The following is a 9,447-nucleotide window of genomic DNA, read 5'->3' as shown; positions in this document are numbered from 1 at the left end:
AGTTTTATTTACCAATGAACTGTCCCATCTGGTGCTGCACGCGCAACTATATTTGGTCTCATTCGTAGTTATAACAGGTTGGGCTTTTAACTGTCATCTTTTATGACGTTTGATTTTGAGATCAAAGATTTTCTTGTGTACTTACAATCAAAGGTCGATTAAGGTTGGTAAATTCAAGTTAAAATGCAACTCATAAAGACCATATAGTCCAGACCTGGGTGGGCAATGTGCGGCCCGGGGGCCATATGTGGCCCCTTGCCTGTGTTGTTGCGGACCTCATCAGGTCAGACTAAAACTATATGGCTGATAAATGGTAATTTTTCAAGTTTTTCCCTTTTAGCCAGCACTGGTTCAACAGTAAACACAACACATTCATAACTACATTTTTGTTTCTTCTTTTCATTTGTCATATAAGTATTTTCCTCAAAAATAAATAAATAAATTCCTTTTCATCTTCGATGTTTGGTCCATAATGTTATTACAAGTTCTCTTCAATGCATGCATTATACAGCATGTAAAATGATGATTTTTCTACAGGGTTCATGCCATATTTACACTTCCATGTTGGCCCCTCGCAATAGTTTATAATGTGGCCCTTTAGGAAATTTAACTGCCCACCTCTGCTCTAGTCTAACCAAACTAGCAAAGATAGCAGAAGCTAAAGAAAAAATGCTCTCTCTGGTGAGATACGCCTTTAACTAGGAGGAGGCCCCGGAGCCGACCCAGGATATCACATGTTCCCTCAGAAGAGCTGGAGGGCGTTTCTGGGGACAAGAAGCCTGGACTTCTTTGTTCCCGTTGCTGCCCCCTCAACTCAACCTCAGATAAGTGGTGGACAATGGACGACTGTTTACTGCAAACTGAAGTTAAACTCAATGTTATAGCACCTTAACCCCATCGAGACGGACAGATTGATGTAGCTGAACATGGCCCACAGGCCCTATTTTGCTCACCACTTCACTGACCATAAAACTGCGAGTCTGACATTAGATGAAGAAAGACATTTGCTTGGACACACCTCAGTGTGTTTTGAAATGAAAATGATCTCGAGCGGAGACTTATTTTAAGATGTGAGAACATTCAGTGGAAAGTTCCTGCTGTGAGACCTGATCACCTTTTAGACGCCATGAAGGGAATGAAATGAATATTTTCAAATGGTGGCAGTCGAGCCACATTCAGAACACACAACCATGTGTGTTGTCAGTAACCACGGAGACGAAACAGCCCTGTGCTAATGTGCTCCTGTTTGTTGAAGGACAATGACAGTGAGATGACATTCAATTCTCAATTCTCCGTGTAGAACTGATGGAGAATTGGTACCTCTTTTATTGGACCCAGGTGGGTCCAATGATGCCGATTGGCAAGCCTCATTAGCTCCGAGTGATGCCGGAGTCTGATTGGCTGATGAGACAGAGTTGAAAGTGAGTGCTGCTTTAAATGCCTTGTGCCAAGGCTGGTGTCTCACACAGTCAGATTCCGGCTCATATCACGGCATGATGTGGTGTGAAGGTGAAAGGAGGAGTGTGTCCTGTTGCTGTGCGGTGGTTGCCCTCCTCGTAGGTTGTTTGGTTCAGCTCACAGAGTGTTTCAGGCTAGCAGAAGATGATCTCTTCAAGAATGGCGGAAGTGTGACGGAAGGCAAGATTATTTTTGGGAGAGGTCATCCGCAGGAATCAAGCTTCGTGTCTTTGGATCACGGTGATGAGTTCTTTGACCTTCCTCTCGAGGGCGACGCTGACTATCAAGGCGACTTCCCAGGTACGAAAGCTGCCTCTTCGTGTGCTTGCATTTAATGTTCCTTAAAATGCTCTCATTTCTCAGGCTGGTCTAAAGGCCAAACGCAAGAACTCAGTGCTAGAGAGGCAGCTTGGAATCACATGGGCCCGACACTGCAGTGTGGTGCAGACCAGATGAGATTCAAAGTTGTCGGGCCTGATGCATCAAAACTTATGCTTGAACCAGGTAAGATGGAGGTGTTGGAGAGAGTCTCAATTTCAAGTGTCAACGTGGGGTCTGCATTGTTCATTTCGATTCCTTCACCTCAACAGCGAATGCACCAGTGATGCCCCTGTCCCAGGTGCCTCCCTCCTGTGGCTATACTGTCAAGAAGAACCCCATGTCTGTTGTCATGGTGGTTCCCTACAATGGCTGCAACATGGTCCAAGAGGTAAAGCTTTTCCTACATTTCCATCTACAAAGGAGTTTGTTTTTGACCTGAAGTTCTTTCTTTCAAAGGCTGGAAGCCATGTGCTGCCCATGCGTTGGCAGGGTGTTTCTGTTGCCCTCCAATGCCCAGTGCTCTCACCCCAGGTTCCCCAGCAGCCAGAGAGTCCACAGCAGCCCCCGGTGACCCAGGTCCCTGAGCAGCCAGAAGTGCCCCAGGTCCCCCAGCAGCCCCAGGTCCCCCAGCAGCCCCCCCAGCTCCTGCAGGTCCCCCAGCAGCCCCCCCAGCTCCTGCAGGTCCCCCAGCAGCCCCCCCAGCTCCTGCAGGTCCCCCAGCAGCCCCCCCAGCTCCTGCAGGTCCCCCAGCAGCCCCCCCAGCTCCTGCAGGTCCCCCAGCAGCCCCCCCAGCTCCTGCAGGTCCCCCAGCTCTCCCATCTCATTCAGCTCCCACAGCTCCCGCAGCTCCCCCAGCAGCCCCTAGGTCCCCCAAGTCACCCTCAACAGCCTGAGGTCCCCCAGCAGCCCCAGGTCCCCCACATACCCCAGCTGCCCCAGGTCACACTCTATTCCCTGCAGCCCCAGGTCCCCCTGCAGCCCCAGGAGCCCCAGGTCCCCCAGCAGCCCCAGGTCCCCCACATACCCCAGCTGCCCCAGGTCACTCTCTATTCCCTGCAGCCCCAGGTCCCCCAGCAGCCCCAGAGGCTCCAGTACCCAACGTATTCACAGGAGCTCCAGGGGCTCAAATACCCAGTGCAGTCACAGGGCGCTCAAAGTCCTCGTTCATACTCTAGTTATGGCCATTACACACATTACTCACCCTATGTGAATGCTGCTACTTCGAACAGGAGAAACGAAGCGCTGAAATATCCGCATTACGGAGGATACTACAATGCATACGCTGCCTACCCCCCGAGATATCAGGTTACCCCTGGCCCTGTTAAGAATCCACAAGTGCCTACCACCACGCCAACAACCACAACCACCGCACCGACGACAACCACCACTCCAACTACCACACCAACAACCACGACACCAACAACCACGACGTCGCCGCCAACTACAACCACCTCTACAACCCCTGCTACCACTGTGCCAACTACGCAGACAACTGCCACTTCTGCGCCCACTGCAGCTCCTATGCCACCGCCTGGATATTGGCCCTACCCTTATCCTCCCTATGATATCTTTCCTCCTCCTCCTCCCCCTGGCCACGTTCCTCATCCTCTCCCTGGCCCCTTTCCTCATCCTCATCCTCATCCTCTCCCCTTTCCTGGCCCCTTTCCTGTGGTTCCCCATGGCCACTTTTATATGCCTCCAACCCCGCCACCTACCACACCTGCTCCAACCCCCCGGGCGCATTTCCCTGGCAGTGCCTACAGTTCATATCACAATCTTTACCCTCCTCGCATGCTGCCGAGAGCACCACCCTCTTCCTTAAGATACCAGAAAAGGATCCCAGGTGTGACTGTACCTCGTTCTAATCCTCCGAGCCGCCTTTTGAATCCTGCCATGCCTTTTAGCCAACGGAAGCATTGATGCAGAAATAAAGACATGAACCAAACCTCTTGCCTTTTCCTTCTTAAAGATGGGTGTGAAATGTTAAGGTATTCAAACCCTTTCAGTCAGCATGTTGAGTGAATTCAACTGGTTCACAGAAGCTGTTTAAGAAGGTTGCACACCTTTTAATGTCCAACAATGATGTCGATGCTGTTGCAATTGTAAATCCACTAAAAGAGCTTTCATTTTGCATCAAGTCACACTTGAATTTCATGCAGAAGCCTTCTCTTTGGTACTCTATTAAAGCTTTTTTTTTTTTTTTTAATCTATTTCCTTTCAATGCTGAGTCCGTGGCTTTGAAGTGATTCTGCATCAGTTCTTTTGCTCCAAGAAGGAAGCAGCAGGACAGTTTTATATGCTGCAGCAGTGCCTCAGTGGTCATTACATGTAAACAGATTTAAGTGAATGTTATTCAATGGTATTTCTAAGAATACTACATAATCCAAAAAAAAGGAAAGGATATAAATATATGCTGCCATATGGTGATGTTGAATTGTCTTTATCTTGACATTTTTTGTATAAGTGTGCGTCTTCCTTATGTGTTCCCGAAACCATGGCACTAAATGTTTGAAGACATGTAAAATAAGTAACAGCATCAACAGACATGGAATCTATAAGGAATTAAAAACACACTCATAAATAAGCTTTTAATAAACTGCATCACATTTATTTGATGTACCCAAATATCAGAAATTGTCCATCATCAAGTAAAACCCCAGCTTTATCACGAACAAAGCTATTTTATGTCGCACTGAATCGCCGCCTCTGCTTTACCATTCAGCTGAATCCAATAACTCATTAGTCATGACCCATTCAGCGCACCTTTCCATGCTTTTCATTGGCTGCTGAGTTGCACCGTTGAGCGCTAACGCTACAGCTGAAATATCAGTGGCAAAGCTGAGTTTCTCCCTCCATTATATACATATAGAGTCTCGCACAATACAATGTTGTGTAAAGGCAAAGCTAAGAGTTTCATCTACTGCTGGACCGTAGCAACGGTCCTGATGTGCCTCTTGATGCATGTGACCAACTGCCATAGATGGAAGAAAGTGGGTAGAAAAAAGGAAGAGTTTGATGCTAAGATAAGTGATGTCACAATAGGAGAGATTATCTTCGGACGAGGGTCGAAGTCTGGGCCCCCGAAAGTTGGAGACAAGTCAGCCAATGTTTCTCAGGAGCGTGGAGATGCTTACCAAGCAGATTTTCCAGGTATGGCTGTTGTTGTTTTTTCTATGTCACATTTGGTGAGTTTTAGAGGTGCATTTTTGTTTTTCAGGCTGGCCCAAAGGAGTCAGTTCCTCAGAAGCAGCATGGAGTCGAATGGGACCTTCCCTGCAGTGTGGTGCAGACCAGATGAGATTCAGAGTCGTGGGGCCTGGAGCATCATATTTCGTGCTGGAACACGGTCAATGTCATTTTAACCTAGGCATATTAATACTTCATACAGTTCCATCTTATATTCCTGAACTTGTTTGAACTTTAGGAAATGAGCCCTTGATGCCTTTGTACCAGATCCCTGCATACTGTGGCTACAGTATGAGGCAGAACTCTATGGGTCTGGTCATGCTGGTTCCTTATGATGGATGCAACATGGTCCAAGAGGTAAAACAGCCATGTTTGTTTCAATTAGTTGTTTTGTTTTTTTAAATCAATATTAGATTTTACTCTCTGAAGGTGCATCTGCTGTTGGACAATCCAACCTGTCTTGGAGAAATCCAATCTTGACTCTCTTGAGTCTCTAAACTCCCCTTGTTTTAAGTGATTCCAGCTCAGCACAGCACACTGAACCAGCCCTTCAAAAAGTGACTGAGCCACTCCCGGCAGCATCCATTTCAATTCTTTCAGCTCTTGGTGCAGCCTTGGACACTGTGGCTCTTCACGCATTACTTTACTCCCTCCACTCCTGGGAGTCCACTACCTCCAATAATTACCACTTCAGCAAACCACTTTCAACAAATCATTTTTATAGACTTGCGATGCATGTGACTTGCGATGCATGTGACTTGCTCACGCGTCAGTTGTGCCTGTTGAGCAGTTTGTCAACTGCTTTCTGAAAGTGCGAAATAAATACATTTCATATGAGAACAATATTTTATCCTAAGTATTCAAATGTGTTTATTTTTCCTTCATTTTGATTTGTGGTGTTGTAAACTACACCTCTTGTTCCTCAAGGGTGGGAGCTATGTGTTGCCGCTGCGTTGGAAGGGAATCCCTGTCTCCCTTCGGTGCCCTGTGCTGGAGGGCCCAAACAAAGAGGCTGAGGTGCCTGAGCACCCACCCCAGGAGCCTAAGCACCCACCCCAGGAGCCTAAGCACCCACCGCAGGAGCCTCAGAACCCACCGCAGGAGCCTCAGAACCCACCGCAGGAGCCTGAAGAACCACCCCAGGAACCCGAGGAACCACCCCAGGAGCCAGAAGGACCGCCACAAATACCAGAGGACCTGTCCCAGCAGTATTCCCAGATGCCGCCACAATTTCCACAGACCCAGACCATCCAGCTGCCTCAGGCGCAGCACAACTTGGCTGAGCAACAGCCCCAGTTGCCTCTTAAGCAGCAGGGACAGCAGCAGCAGCAGCAGCAGCAGCAGCAGCAGCAACAGCAACAACAACAACAACAACCTGAGTTGCCTATCAATCTACAGCAACCTCCGTTGCCTCCACAGTTGCTTCATTGGCTTCCCCAGCCTCCAATGCTGCCCCAGCAGACACGGTTACTGCACTATTTATCACCACATCAACAGCCTGCATTTCCAACTCAGCAACAACTTTCTCAGCGACCACCCCCCCAGCTGTTTCCTCAATTGCCTCAACAGCAGCAACTTCCCCAGTTGCCACAGCTTACCCACTTGACACTCCAGCAGCAGCAACCTCCCCAGTTGCCGCCCCAGTTGCCGCCCCAGCAGCAGCAGCAGCAACTTCCCCAGTTGCCACCCCAGCAGCTGCAGCAGCAGCAGCAACTTCCCCAGTTACCACTCCAGCAGCAGCAAATTCCCCAGTTGCCACCCTGGCGGCGGCAGCAGCCGCAACTTCAGCAGTTGCCACCACAGCGGCAATTTCCTCAGTTACCACCCCAGCAGCAGCCCCATTTGCCTTCTCAGCAGCAGTTTTATGACCAGCAGCTTTCCCAGTTGCCACCCCAGGAGCAGCAGCAGCAGCAACAGCAACAACAATTGCCTCCTCAGCAGTTTCCTGAGCAACAGCTTCCCCAGATGCCATCCGGACAGCAACACATTCAGTTGAATCCCCAGCTGCCGTTTCTCCAGGTGCCATCCCATCAACTTCCCCAACAGCAGCTTCCTCAGTTTCCACCCCGGCAGCAGCGGCAGCTTCCTCAGTTGCCACCCCAGCAGCAGCAGCAGCAGCAGCAGCTTCCCCCGTTGCCACTACAGGAGCAGCAGTGGCAGCACTTCCCCTTGTTGCCTTCCCAGCAGCAGCTTACTCAGTTGTCACCGGAGGAGGAGCAGCACCAGCAGCAGCAGCCACACCAACTGCAACTTGCCCAATTGCCACAGCACCAGCAACAGGCCCAGGTGTCCCTCCTACCTCCCCAGCCACCACAATTGCCTCAGAAGCCCCAACTGCGGCATCCACCCCAGCAGCCTCAGGTGCCACAGGTTCGTAGCGCTCCCAGTACTTCAGCGTATTATTCTCATCCTGGCCCACGCTCATTCTTTGGGGCATCTGATACACCATATCCTGATTTTATTCGATCATTTTATAATCCTCCTTTCCATCACACTCCAAAGTCTCCCCCAACCAGCACCCCGCAACCAGCGACATCTGGCCCAGCCAGTACAGTTTTTTCACCTCCATTTATTCCAGGATTATTCCCGCCTTGGGCAACCTCCCAGTCATGGCCCATGCCTTACAGTCAACAGTATCCTGGTAGTTTCCCAGGAGGACTGATGTGGCCTCCCATCCCAGCAACTGTAGCTACCACCACTCCACCCAAGTCTACACCTGGAGTTAATGTTCGTGCCAAAGCTCCAGTAAATACACATGATCCACATTCCAATCCTCATCACCCTCGTATCGCCCCAAATTCTCCCACTTTTTCCAAACAACCGAAGGCAGTAGTCCCTGAAGTGGCGGTGGTGCCTCGTTCTCATCCTCACAGCCGCTACATATATCCCTTTATGCCCTTGCTGCCCCATTTCAACCCACAGCACCAGCAACAACCGTGAAACTCTACTAATAAATATTTGAAAAATGCACACTTCTCCTCCATCGAGTGTCGAAACATTCTGTAAGTGGAATTTGAGGACGCTGTCTAGCTCGCTTGCTAATAGGTTCATTGTTAAAAGGTGTTTTCATTGCATAACACATAGCTGGAACAATTTATTTTGTAAAAAATTAATTCTAATTTTCCTTCAGAATGGTCTTTATCATAATCTAGGCCCAAGTCCTAAATCCGGACCTGCCATTTTCCATCGTCCCGAAGAGAGGGTTCCGCTTTGTTAGTCGTTGTTTTGTTGCAAATGGTGAGTTCAAATGTCTACACTCAATCCCTCATACAAGGACAATGCTATGTCTGAGTAGTAATACTGGATAAGTGAAAAAGTAAAATATGCCATTTAAAATTAAAGTTTTGCAGTTTAATTTACTAGCCAGTGGGTGAAGCACTTTGCAAATAAAGTGCACGACAAAAACGTTTTAAACATGCACTCATGACCATAACCATGTCGAGATATGCGTTTTATTGGCTTTAAAATAAAACTCAAAATTACAGGGGTTTAAGGTTACGCAAAATGCACTGTGATGCTCAGTCTGTAAAAGTCCATCTTAGGTGTGTGAAAAAAGATATAGCATGAGTTGGCATACATGGAAAAATACATCCAGCTATCTTCCACTGAGGTTGGCTCACGAGGAAGCGGCCAACACCAGTTCCCTGGTAAGCTGTTGACTATACAGCAATCTGCCCTGTGAGTACCTCACCAAAATAAAAGCCTGCCTCATCTGACATCTTTCCATGTGGACAGGTACATCTAAAGCTGAGTAAACACAGAGGTGTTGAGGTTTCATGAAACAGTGTCAGTTCACTAGATGGCATTGAAATATGCATTGAAATAGTTGTTGGCTGCCAAAAATGATAGAGAAGACAGCGCCATCTAGTGGCCTCTGAAAATGAAGGCACTGTTTCCATGACTAACATGCCAGTCAGGCTGTCTCTGTCTTATTATGAAAGGTGATCCTGTGATCTGAGATGTGTGAAGAGTGAATTTGTCTCAATAATCATCTCTGAATATGGTCGGTGCAGACAAATTTAGATAGTAAACATAGTCAATAATTACGATCAATGGTCGTCACGTGAGTCTGTGATTTAATAGCGATTTTTCTTTAGGGATACGCTGGTACCTCGGTTTTCGAACGTCCTGGAATTCAAACAAATCGGAGTTTGAACAAAAATTTCCAGATTTTCTTGGTTCGGATATTGAACGAAAATCTAGAACTCGAACACCCCCGAAAAATGCCGCAAAAAAAACCTAACGTGCGCGTCATATTGAGGTGTAAAACCTTTCCTGTCTCCGCACTGGACCGTGGTAGAGTGTCACAGGGGAGGTGCTCGCTCTCCACACCTCCGAGGCTGGAGCGCTCACTCCAGGGTTTGATGTCCTGTTGTGGGCTGGAGCTGGGACAGGGATGAGGAGAGTCTGGGACAGAGCGTGACTTGGTTTATGACTTTATCACAGCCAAACTGCGCAGAAGCGCACAATCAGAGCTGGACA

Source organism: Synchiropus splendidus, chromosome 13 (assembly GCF_027744825.2).
Source record: "Synchiropus splendidus isolate RoL2022-P1 chromosome 13, RoL_Sspl_1.0, whole genome shotgun sequence".
NCBI classification, from domain to species: domain Eukaryota; kingdom Metazoa; phylum Chordata; class Actinopteri; order Syngnathiformes; family Callionymidae; genus Synchiropus; species Synchiropus splendidus.
This window is presented reverse-complemented; position numbering follows the sequence as displayed.